At 33.3% G+C, this 12,524-nt stretch overlaps 1 pseudogene; it reads right to left on the minus strand.

Moving 5' to 3' along the window:
* Nucleotides 1-6,864: 6,864 nt before the first annotated feature.
* On the minus strand, nucleotides 6,865-8,089 carry LOC143411632 (palmitoyltransferase ZDHHC20 pseudogene; annotated as a pseudogene).
* Between the last annotated feature and the right edge of the window lie 4,435 nt (nucleotides 8,090-12,524).

Raw genomic sequence — 12,524 nt, forward strand, 5'->3', positions numbered from 1 at the left:
TCATGTGAATTTTGTTGATGTCTATAGCCATACAAGTTATATAACTTCACTTAAAATTGACTTAAAATAAAGTCAATACTACACTCAAGGGTGAAGACACATCAGTCACTGTATGTCACAAACTTTCTTGTGTAAAATTATTGCTTATTTACTCACAGCAGCTTGAGGCAGAATAGCTTTGAGTTATAGCTACCCAAACTCAAGAAAAAATAATTATTTTGGTTATTTTATCAACCTAGGCAGTGCAAAGCAGTTAGGTTAAAAAAATTAAATTACAAAAAAAAAAAAAAAAAAAAAACAAACAAACAAAAAAAACAAACAAGCAGGAAATTCCCAGCATAGTCATCTATCATAGAAGTTAACCATTAAAAGGGGGGGTGGGGGGGACACCTATTCCAAATATGAAGTCTTTAAGTCAATTTGTGTCAATTCTATATCCTGCTTTGTTTTTGCAGAAATTAATCTCTTATGCCAATTAAATCTCAACTTAATTTATATTATACTAATATATCCATCTTAGCATTCCACTAAATATTTGAAATTTATTGTGATAATTATCTCCAAATGTGTATTTGTTTAGTAATTTGCATTTGCTGACATTCTGATTGATATTGAATATATATCTCACTATAATTTACTAAATCTTTTCATGGCAACAAATCATGGCGACTCATAAAATACTCATAAAATATCTTGTTTATTTCAAGGACATTTGTCAAAACAAGAAAAAAAATGCCAGAGGTTCAGATAAGCCACTGTTTAAATGGAATACTACTTAGTTTTGTGAACTTTATTCCTTGAGAGGTGGAAGTGAAATGACCATCTGGGGTGTAACAAATACAATGAATTAGGAAAGGTGTCTTGGTCTTTAGCACTTTCTTCAAATGGTTTCCTTAATCATTAAATCCTGACCTAGTCTAGGAGGGAAGTTAATGAAATCTAGCTGGAAATCTATTGCACTTCACCAAACAACCTTAATCTTTTCCCTCAGCATCACTAAACTTCAGACAGGCTTCTTCCTGATCCTTAGCTCTTCACCAGCATTTTCTTAGAGCATTTATTTTAGAGTTCTTTCAATTGTAAATTCTTTCTTAACCCCTTTGAGGTGTAAATCTGTTTTAAACAACAACAAAAACCTTGCCAGTTTTACAACCCAGGGCAGGATTATTCCAGGAACAATCTTTTAGAAAAGTAAACACCAAGCAAAATATTTCACACTTTTTTCACTCTTTTTGTGGGAAAGTAGGAGCCAGCTTCTGTCAGAGTATCAATTCACAGGTAGTTTAAGTAATAATAATGGTAATTAATAATAATAATAACAGCAACAACAACAAAACCTATTTCCTGTCCTGAAGGTAGGAAAAAGTTTACCTTTTGAATAAAGCCAATTAGCAAATACAGATGGCATATAATGTGCCCAATTCTACAAACTCTCCCACATCTTGTTTCAACAAGGTTGAGTTCAGCATCTGTTCTGTTTTCTCTCACTTATTTCAAAAGCCTGAATAACATCTCCTTTTTCCTTCGTTTTGTCAGAGCTAATTTGGCTTTGGCACTTACTCAGACAAAATATACTAATGAAAATCAGAAAAGGAGGCAGAATTGACTTTAAGTTATACAGCACTAAAACTTGGTATAATAAAGTATTGTTGATTCATGACGAAGTTACACATAATTTTAGGCATATGTATGTGATTTCCTATTCACTAAATATTTGCTAAAATGAAATTTGAATATAGAGAAAGAAATTCTTAGTAATATAAAAAAGGTGTTGATTGGGTGAAGGAGCAATTTATTTACAATAATTTATTACAGAATTCATGAAATCTTGTGAAGTTAAAAAGAATGTGGAGAATGCTGAAGCGGTGATTGCTAGAATTGCATTGCACACATCTCTGTATTATGTGACAGTAATGCACCCAGGTCAAGGAATACTGGCAGGACTTTACTTGGATCAGTAACAACCAGAGAGGACAGAGATGAGAAGCAGGGGTAGACATTGAGAAATGATTGAAGATTAGAAACCTATGCAAGGGAATCATTCTGTTCTCCCATTCTGGGACTAAACACAGGCTATAAAAGCAAAGACTGGGAAAATGTGAGATGTCTTTTCTCCAAGCTGAAAAACAAACACAACCAATTAACTCAGAACATAAACAACAGCAAAATCCAAAATGTTTGTTTGTATACCAAGGCATGGAAGAAGACATTTCATCTCAGGGATTTGGAAACAGCACTCTGTTGTAGCAAAACCTACCATTGGACAGTCTCTGTTCTGTCTTGTTTCACACAATTGCTTTCCAGAATTCCTAATCCCAGGATACCAAAAATTCTTTCCAGACAATAGTAAAGGAAAAAAAAATTCAAGTGTACTAATTTTTTAAAAAGTCTGAATGAACTACTCTTACTCATGTTTCAAAAAAACTAACAGCATAAAAATTAAAACACACAAATAAATAGTTTTCTTCCTTTAAAAACTTTATACAAACTCATGGTACAAAAATAAAAGAAATTATATAATGTAAGAATAGAACCCATTATTTGTATTTTCGTGTTTCTTTTTATTTATTTTTTGTTTGTTCACTCTTGAAAATTCTATATACTTTCTAGTATTAACCAGTAAGCATTGTTGTTTATCTTCTGTGTGAGTCATTTTTTAGGCTGTCTTGAACATTTAGTGGGGCTTAAAAATCTGATGCAACTCAGGTGGCTCCTGCTAAGACCTTTAATGTGGCCATAAACAAAGATTGCACCAGTGAGAACAAGCTTAGGCTATTTATTCAGAGCTTGCTATAGCAAGGAAGGCAGCCATCATCATTTGCATTTGGAAGAGACACAAAGGCAGGTAAGGGATTGGAAAGATTTGAACTGGAAAAGTGAAAAACTCCAGATATGCTGTAATTGGATTTTGTTGGCATAAATTCCAGTTAGACAGATGTGGAGCACCCTATATGACTGGTTTGGAGAACATGTTTGGATTTCTCTTGTTGGTCCTGAGTTGGAACAGAGGAGAAATAATTAGGAAAGTGAGCAAATCTTTACTTTGGAAGATGATTTGACTTCTTGAGCTGCTTGCTACACAGTTTGTGGGTGAGAATTCTAACTTTATATATGGTTACATTATTGTCCTTTTTATACTAAGTCTTTTGAGGATTTTAGATCCCCCAGTTAGATTTCTTGCTATATATCTCTGCAATATTCTTGCTATATTAGCTCTTCCTGTCACATTAACCAAAAGTCTTTATTATACTTAAAAAAATAAAAGTTAAAAGATGAGGAATTAGGAAATAAGAATAAAAGAGCAGCATGTCTCATAATACCATTTAATATTTTTTATATATATTTATTTATTTATTTATTAATAAAGTAAATATGATTTTTGAAAAAAATTGTTTAATTGTTCTGCATAAATGTTCATGTAGGTTAGGCCAAAAGACAGAGTCAACATTAAGTAATGGTCCAGGATTATACAAATGAGAAATAAATACAAGGTTTATGGTTCTTCATAAGACAACCAAGGTAAACTGTATTTCAAATTTGTTTCTATAAAAGCATTATTAAAGATCACTTTTAAAATAGAGTCCATCTTTTCTTTTAAATGGGCATAGACTCATCTGCAATCATATACAAATATAATTAACTTAGCCAGTAGCTTTCTTACTCTTTTATTACAAATACAATTCCTTGCTTCTTTATGCAACCCAACAAAATAATATAGAGGAGTCATCAGAAAAATATGGACCTTTCTTAATCTACACTGCATTTTAAATTGAAATTGAAAAAAATACAGTTTAGATCATTATGAAACATGGATTTCAGATTTACAGACTACCTGTATCTAACAGGTTATTAGATATGGTCTTTATTTTGGCTGAAATGCAAAAATATGATTAATTTCTTAATAACACATTAGTTAAAAATATTTTTCATTGACAGCAGTGCTAGTCCTAAAACAAAATGTAAGTGAAACTTACATGTAAGTTACTGTCTATTCAATGCCCCAAATATGCAGTCCTTTGTGTATACATTTGCAAGACAACTGAATGGAGAATCTCATATCTGATCATCTTAAACGCTCCTGTAAACATAGTCAAAATTTGCTTTCTAATAGAAATAAAATTCAAGTAAACACTGTATATTTGATTCAAACTCATCTTACAATTATACTCACTTGTGACACACTGGATCATAACCATTGAATATGTAAAAAGTTTTTTAAAAAAATCATTTTCATGTAAAGATGCACTAAGCTGTGTAAATATGTTCAACCACTAATATACTGCAGCTGCTCTTTGGTTTGGCATAGTGATATTTTGTCAGAGGACTCAGGTATCAAATCTTCAAGTAAGTCTGTGCCCAGGTAAACCAAGACTCCTAATTTGTTTTTAATGGCAATGGTAAGACCTGAAATTCAACCTTGTTTTTCCTCAGTATCATCACAAATGTTCAAGTGTTTGAAGGATGAAAAATAGTAATAATTAGAAATTTTGGCAAGGCTTCATTTTGACCTTTCTCCTCAAACAATTGATATCAGTAATCAATACCAGTTGAAATACCAAAGAGGCAGCCTTTTCCTGGTTCCTATACCACTGGTAGGCTCTTAATGACTCGTCAGTAAAATGTATGAATAAATTCAGCTAGATTATTTAGAATATGGCAAAATGTTGGCTGTAATTAAATCAAAGGTAACTACAGTAAAAGTCTTAAACTGAAAATTTGTGAAAAGGTGTTTGTTTACTATGCTATTAAAGATATTAAATAACAAATGAGAAGGATTAAGAAAGATTATAATTCCACAAAAGTGCCTGAATAGGTTAAAGGGGAAAATTACGCTTTTGCAATTGTTAGCCAGGTGCATGCAAATCCTCTGATCTAAATATAGATATACAAAAAAGATCAGAACATTTCTGAAAATAGTGAAGTACAGATAAACATTTACTCACTCCTTATAATATACAAACCACCAAACTGACATGTTCTTGGTTGGTAACTGATTTCTCTTAACTCTCATTCTAGGTTTCCAGAATTAAGATTAAAGAATTGAAATGAAGGTAGAAGAAACCATATTATAGGACTCCAAAGTGTTTTCAAAGCTTAATTGTTCCTTTGGTCTAAAGGGGAAAAAAAAAATACTTTTTAAGATTTAATAGCCTGTGGGAATTAGGCAAATCCTTCAAACTATAATCTTGGAACATCAGCTATAAAATTTATGCTAGATTTAAACAGTTATCCCTAGTATACTGGTTAACATTAGAAGATACTGCTAAAATATTTGTTAGAGGGATGAAAAACAAGGTTATTTTGCAAAATCAGGCATTGCAGAATGTTAGAAATCATCCAGTCCAAAATATTGAGGACCCATACTTCCATTTTACATATATGGAAATTACAGCCTCTGATACTTACTTAAGCTGCTAAGATTTCTCTCTACCCACCAACTGGAAGCAACCAATCATTTCAAGGATGTGTATCTGATTCAATAGTATAAATGAGGAGTAACATTTCTACATTATCTTTTAATATGATATTGTACTATTCTCTAGAATACAGCAATTCCTGTCATTTAAGATTTTAAAAGGAAAAGTGTATCTGGCGAGAATAAACTGCTAATAAGAAGTCAGACTTAAGATTTTGCAGTTAAGAGTAGAAATCCACTTCTCAGAGACTGGGACTTTTAAATGACTACTCAGCTTTAGAATTTCTTCCTAAAAGCAATATTACTCTCAAGTATTGTTCCTACTTTATACTTTAAGTCACTGTTTATAAGTTATAGGATCACTATAAAAAGTTTCAAAGAAAAATTTAGTTATTACTTAAATTGAAATTTAAAAGTCAACTCAACAGCATGTTTTATTCTCAATACATTTAGCACTGAAAAAAAAAAAAATTTTTTTTTCCCCAGTACTGGCAATTGAACCCAGGGCCTCATGCATGCTAGGCAAAAACTCTACTACTGCACTAAATCCCCAGCCCTTTTTAATTTATTCTGAGACAGAGTCTTGCTAAATTGCCTGGGCTGACCTTAAACTTGCAATTCTCCTGCTTCAGCCTCCCCAGGAATTGGGATTGGGTGTACTAATGCATCTGGCTTGAAAATATTTTTCAACACCTTACAGTATCCTGTCTACCTTTTTCTTTATTTTTCTTTTAGCCACTTCCATCTATCCCTATTGTGCCCAACTTTTCTATATCACAAATACCTTTGTGTTTCCCCTACCCATATAAATAACCCCTGACAGTTCAACAAAAAGTAATAAAAAAAGCATTGTACCCAAAATATTTCTTATACTTCCAAGATTTTTTTAAGCCTTTGGCATTTACTATACTACACGGTTGTACTAATGCTTCTAAGCCATCAATAAATTATCCCCATGAATTCTATGTTCTAAATTATTAGATATCTGAATCATTCTGAGTGTTATTATAGCCAATAATAAAAAATTTTATTAAAAATGTTGAAAAGTATAAAATAGTAATTATAAATTAGCAAATACTCAATAAAAAAGCAGTTATTTTCTTTCTCTTATACAGTACAAGCAACAGTAATTTGGATATTATTCACTTTCAGTCACCATTTACCCAAGTTAAGACAAGTTTTTAGTTTGTGTTTTTGGAGTGAGAACCCATCTGAATACCAAGAAATAATTCTAATATTGTAATTCAGATATCAAAAAAATACTTATGCACATAAGTGATGACAGCACATATTACAGCATGTTGTAACAGGTATTATTTCCAAAGTAAAATCAAGTCATTTTTGAGCTGTGAGTCAATGTTGCACAAATGGACACTTAAAATTAAGGCATCATTCTGCTTGTAGTGTTCCCGTGAATCCAGTGAACTGTACAAAGGCTTCCTTTTTTAAAAAAATATATCTTCTGTCATACTCAAATTATTTCATTCCTTTGATCATTTTCTTGCAAATAAAATTGAAAATATCAGTCGACAATGTGTTTTTATACACCTTGGTTTTATCAAATGGTTAGTTATGAACAAGTGGTACTCAATTTTCTATTGCCACTGTAACATGATTATTTGTCCCTGATCTGACAACACCTTCTTCAGCTCCATTCTCTAGCCATTGAGATTCATTGTCCAACAAACGGTTTTTTGATTCACTAAGTGGTCTGATAGGAAACGGTTGATTTGAGCCAATACTTCTGGAATGTTCACTTTGGCCTGTAGCAGCGTGTTCTGTATCCATCCCAACAAGGCGAGTTGGAAAACTGCAACCATCACCCAAACTTGTAAATATTGGAAATAACCAATATTTCTTTTCATCACCAAAGACTTGTCTCCAGTTTTTACTGTATCCAAGAGAGAAAACATGTGCATCAACTCCCTAGGAAAATGTGGGTGTACGAAATGATTCTATTGTTGTTCTATTTTTTCCAACTAGCCAGCAGTGGTAGCTGAAGAGTGAAAGAACGCTGATGAAGAACATTGCAGACACAAAGAAAAGAAAAAGTACGTGGAATTTTGCACGTGTATCTGTCAATTCATTCGTCCAAAATTTTATAAAGTACTCTAAAACTGATATAGCCACGTAAAGGCAATATATTAGGGAATACAATAAAAACAGCATGAAGAATTTGTAATTAGAAAATCCCACACAGTTTTTCACCCAAGGACAGTGATGATCCATCTTAAGAATACATTTGTCACATGCTGAGCAGTGATGTGCCCGATCAGGTTTAATCAACTCACATTTTTCACAATATCTGATAGTTCTTGAAGCTGATGTGGTATAGATAGGTAAGTCTCTTGCTGCTCTTCTCAAAGTTTGTTGTTGTCTTTCATGGCTGAATTCCTTTTCATAACGCTCCTTGTCAGAATTGGACAAGTAGAACTCTTTGGAGGGGATAGCGGGAGATGTGAATACTGTCATCCAATAGGACCACACAAACATAACCAAGAACAGATGGAAAGCCACAAGGTAAACAACGGTCTTTCCAGTTTCTTCATTTCCAGAAATAGTAAACGCGCATAGCTCCACCACGTACGCGTAGTAGGACCAGATGATCACGAAGGCGATGAAGAGCACCAGCATCCGTCCCACCACGCGCTGGCAGCAGCGCCACACCATCCAGGGCGCCCTGTTCCGCGGGCTACGGTGAAGCCCCGTACTCGCCTCTGTAGGGAGACTCCAGATCTCCGGCGGCGGCGACGGGTTTCTCTGTCCGGCTCCGGGCCAAGATCTCCCCACCATTTAATATTTTTGAGTGAAGAATTCAACATGAGAATCTAGTAAGTCTACAAAGAAGATTATTAGAAGTGCAATTTCTAAGGCTAGCCTATGAAGGAAAATATAGAAAAATTTCCTGTTAGGAACTTGACATATTCAATTTTCCATAATTATTCTCCATTATTAGGTGGATTATTTTTCAATGAAGTCCTCAATTTTATATCCTGTCTTCAACATAACTCTTTTTCTGTCTTTGTATTCCACACCTTAGTCTGTCACATCATGTATCTCTACTTACCACAGTTGTCCACACAAAATAGCACACTTTCTTTTTTCAAAACTCATCTTGTAAAAGCAAATACAAATTTAAAAGTAGGAGGCTTATCTCCTCTCTTTGAAAGTAAGGAGACTCTCCTTTTTTTTTTTTTTTTTAACATCATTTACCTGAAACATGTCAATGTCAAGTGGTTTACTTTGAAAGTATACAAATCTTCCCTATAAGCTAAAAAAGCCTCTTGTCCACTTTATGATCCAGAAACGTCTTTTTCAAGTACCTTGGAACCATCCTGTAAAATATAATCATCAAGGGAGATAAAGGTCCTACCTCCCAACTTCTAAGGAGGCCAGAAGCCTAACTTTTGGAAGCACTTTAACTCAAGGTGCTAAACTATCTCCTAGCATAAAGATAGGAGAGGTTTGTTTTTCCTATGGCCGAAGACAATTTGCATATGCAGGTGGCTACCCTGAATACCAGGTGAATCAAGAATGAATCATGTGTGACAAATGGGGCTTGTATATAATTATTTATTTATTTTTGTTGCACATGTCTGATAATATACAAGGATGAGATTTCTGTGTCTATATTTGTTTTTCTTTTCAATCTCTCAGCATATTGTTTGTGGTAAACATCACATTCTGGTTTAATGCTATTTAATAATAAAAAATACTGTTTTCTTTCCTTTTAATCTTTTTGGACAAGTTTGGGGAGACAAGAAGAAGTTTGTTTTACTTTAAATCTGCCCAGTAATCTCCATTCTGGACAAGAAGTTTCTGAGGACATATTACAAGAAATTCAGATGTTGCCACTAAACAGAAGTAGAAAAATTCTTCTTCATGGACTTGTTGCTAGTGACAGAGAAAGCTTTGGTCCACATAGAAGAATTAGGAAGACCTTGTATGTCCTAAATCCAAGAGTGTGAGAGTTGAGATCAAGACCCAACTGGGAACAAAATGAAACCATATACATTATCAGTGTATTTCAGGATAGACACCTCAACAAGCCAAAACCCAGAGCCATCCCCTAATTTTTGTTGGAGTGAGGTTTAGAATCCTTGTGACATCTTTGGAATATTGCAGTCTATCTTTTAGAATCAAAATAATGTAATTCATATTGATATAATTTTTATAAAAAACTCTAAACTCTATTGACTTTACCACCTATTGTAGTTTCACATGAAAAAATAATTCTGAAATATTGAATCTATACATTTCTCCATTTACAAATGTTTACTGCACAACTCTCATATGACAAACACTTTTCCAGTACCAGAGATTTGTCAGTGAACATATTAGAGAAAAATTCCTGGATTCATGCAACTTGTATTCTAGTGAAAATGTTAGTCAATAAACTAGACAAATAAGCAAAATGCATAGAGAAAATGCAGAGGTAACAAAATACTGCACAAAATAAAGAGATGAAATATTAGGAAGGTGACACAAAACTCAGATAAGAAGTCCAGGCAGAACTTGAAGAAATGGAAGTTTACTAAAAAACGACTGAAGGAGTAAGATGGATGGCCAGGAGTATGTCAGAGGAACAGCATCTCAAGCAGAAAGCAGCAACAATGCTCTGAAAGGTCAGTTTTTCGGACTTGTTGAAAAAGCATTGACTAGACTGTGGTCAATGAGAGAGTAAAGGAGATCAGGTGGAGTGTTATCAGAATGAAGTTTTGTGATTCTAGGAGGGACTTTTATTCTGAATGAGATGGGAAAGCACTATGAATTTAGCAGAGCCTTGATATTAGGTTTAAATATTAAATTATATTGTTTGGGTTCATCAAAAATTATGTACTTTTTGGTAATCTTATATTTGATTATAGTAACTTGTGGAAGGCCACCACATCAGCATTTTCCTTTCCTGATTGGTGAGGCTCTGTCGGTCACTTCCTGTGATCTGGCCACATCAAAGTGGCCATAGATAGTAGCCCCTATCTTGAAAGTCATAAAAATGTCGCCAAATGTGTCTTCATGCATGGGCATGCCTTCCTACATCGCCAGGGATCCAGTTACCTTATCTCTCCTTGTAACCCCGCCCCTCTTGATCTTTATTGTATGGAAATTTTTAAAGAATGAGAGTTCCCAAATAAAAGACCACTCCCTAATGTTCTCATTCTCTCTCTCTCTCTCTCTCTCTCTCTCTCTCTCTCTCTCTGTCTCTCTCATCAGCCTCTCCGACATTCCTCGCTATCCCATTTGGGGAGCTTGAGGTCTAAGGCAGAGGAGCTATTCTGGGGCTTGAATTAAAGGTAAGTTGTGTGCCTGTGTTTTATTTGATACCTTAGGAAATTCACTCAATTGACCCTAGTTTAGCTGCCTGAGCTGGTCAGGGCAGCAGTAACTATTTTCCGTATGCTTCATTTGCATCCTAATTATTTCCTTATTCTGACATTGAGGATTATAGTTCCATTGACTCAGGGACTGGATACCATGTCAGAAAAGAACACCTGTGGAAATAAAGGTTCAGAGTGGTGGTCACACCTTTCTTTAGTCCCAATGTTTCATTTTTTCTACAAGGAAATATACTTGTGAATTAATTATAATGACTAAAATTGATCTTAAATGTACATTGATTGCATTGATGATCAGTATAAACTATGGAAACTTTATACTTTGCCTATTGTACATTGGGTACAGAAAAAGAACACAAAACAATAAATGAGGTTAAGATGATAACTGGCAAACTTCTAACACCTAACTCATCCAAAAATAAGTAAATAAGTAAATAAATAAAAAGAAAAGAAAACAAAAAATACAAGGATATGCTGTAAGATCATTTTTTCTCCAAAATGTTTATTGAAAAATATAATCCCCAAATAGATTTTGTTTTGCTTATAATTTAATTTCTTTAAAAATAAATATTCTTAATTACAATTTTATAATATAATCATTTTAAAAGTATATATGTGTAAGTAGTGAAACTTGGTTTAATATGCTACTAAGTAGAATCATCAAGGGACATCTTATCTGGTACCTGGAAAAATCAAATCTCCTCTTAACCTAGCCTTTGAGGTCTAAGTCAGTCTCCCAGGATTAAACAGTAGATGCTTTGTTTCAAGTCAGAAAGTCACTTTTAGGTTAAAAATATTTGATTCATATATCCTATTTTTTCTCTCTTGATGTACTATCATGTTGTAAATTCCTGAGTGTTTTCTCTAATTTGTAATCTAAAATGCTGCAGTCCCTATTTTGCTTAAATTAATAAAATCAATTGAGAAACACTTCTCATCTTTTTAGATTAGCTCTCTGATTTCAAAAAATACAATTCAGAAATAATGTTTTATTCTATTCAAGATGTTTAGAATGGGATAATCCATTATGAATTTCTACAATTTGTATTTTCATTCTCCTAAAACCATTCATGTAAAAAATAAAAACACAAAACAATATAGCACCACACACACGTGCATGCGTACACGTACACATTCTTACACTTATTTGCCCATTATCAGTAGTGAAAATTGATAACATTAAAAGAACATATATTGCGTGAGACAAAATCATGTGATATTACATCCAACCTTCCACAAAAGGTGTCTTCTTTATGTTATTAAATGAATAGGAGGCCAAATTCTTTTATGTACAGATCTGAAATAATAACTATAAGTTTTTTAAATGACAGATTTGGTACATTTGTTCTAGTCAGTGGTCTGAGTAAGAAGCATCATGTTTGATTGTTCTGAATTGATTCCATCCATCACATTGACTTGTGACAAGGTAGTTACAGGAATTACCCCCAGTTCCAGGGTAGGTACTCATTAGGTTAAGTCAGAAGTTGGAATATTGTGTTTTTCTGTAGAGATCTAATTAATGAATATATTAGGCCTTAATAACCAAGTGAAATGATGATGGATTTTATACAGATTCATAAATAAGAAGAGATAATATTTTCCACATTTTGTATTGTGAAAATCGAAATTTTAATTTATGAACACTAACATTTGAGTTTCTTATAATTTTCATGTCAGATATATTATTTTTTGACATTTGAAAAATTTAAAATAATTATCAATTCATGAGGGGTACAAATATATAATATACAGTCGGATTCATTTACCTCTTG

Source organism: Callospermophilus lateralis, chromosome 12, assembly GCF_048772815.1.
Source record: "Callospermophilus lateralis isolate mCalLat2 chromosome 12, mCalLat2.hap1, whole genome shotgun sequence".
Taxonomy (NCBI): Eukaryota; Metazoa; Chordata; class Mammalia; order Rodentia; family Sciuridae; genus Callospermophilus; species Callospermophilus lateralis.